Below are 1,196 nucleotides of genomic sequence, written 5' to 3' on the forward strand. Positions count from 1 at the left end.
TATTTTCCAGTAGTGTTGCAGCTGTCCCCTGCAACCTCTAGGGCTGGGAACTGAGCGAATCAAAGACCGCTGATCACTCTCCCCACTCTGAGCAGAGAGCAGTGACTGTCAGTCAACGCTGTCTGCTCTGCCCCTCCAGCACTCACTGGAGCGCTAGGCTATGGAGAGGGTGGGAGTAGCTGGTTCAGGCTCCCAGCAGCTCACTAAGAGGCTGAGCCAGGTGTCTGTCCAGGGTCCTGGGTGGATCCCGACCATATGGTCACAATCTTACCCCAGCCTGGACCAGTTTTGTGACGTCAGCCAACAGCAGGCTTTAGCCCGCTGTTGGCTGAAAACGGGTCACAGAAGAAGTACAGCAAAACAAGCTTTGACTGTACATCTCCTTTAAGGTCCTGGCCCCAAGGCTTGGTGCACATTTTGTGTGTGGGTAGTGTAGAGACAGGTCACCCGTCTGACAGGGACAGTGATTAGTGGTGGGGGGGGTCCTGACGAGTAGTCAAAGGATAGGGACACGCCATCCTTCCTGGAGATCTCCCCACTTGGGCGCAGACCAGCCAGGCCGCATTCCAACCCTCAAGACAGAAGTTGTCGGCACATCCAAGACCTGCTCTGCTACACATCACTGTTACATCCTGTGAGTGTTCACGGACATGCGCCTTACCACCAGGCTTGTTGTGAATTGCTGAACTTGACTTTGAGTGTTTACTGCTGCCACCCCATGCTGCACCTCCCCACAACCACGCAGGATTGAAAGGTTGCTCTCAATTCCACAGGGGTCCCAATGCTGGATTCTCAAGTAGGTGCTGAACTAGGTGAGTAAGAAGAGGTCTAATAAAGCCTGTTGGTGGTATGCGAGGCAGAGGTGCCCATACCTCCCAATTTTGTGAGATGGGAATAAGGGGGAAATCTATTAGCAAATGTATGTAGGCATCAGACATACCCCCTGGCACATGTCTTAAAAGAAAATTATACAAAAAGCCAGTAGATGGTAGTGTTTTTAAGTGTAAAGCTGCATCTATGAAAAAAAGTTCCTTTTTCCTATCTGCAGTTAAGCAGCAAAGCTCATGTTGACTTGGCACTGTCTGTCTGTTCTGTAGAGCTATATAAAGAATTTCTAACACTTGACAATGGACGCCTCTGCCGCTTGGATCACCAACAGCTTTTTAAGACTACTTCTAACTCACCATAATGCTAAC

The sequence above is a fragment of the Pelophylax lessonae genome (assembly GCF_965119305.1).
Source record: "Pelophylax lessonae genome assembly, chromosome: 12".
Lineage (NCBI taxonomy): Eukaryota > Metazoa > Chordata > Amphibia > Anura > Ranidae > Pelophylax > Pelophylax lessonae.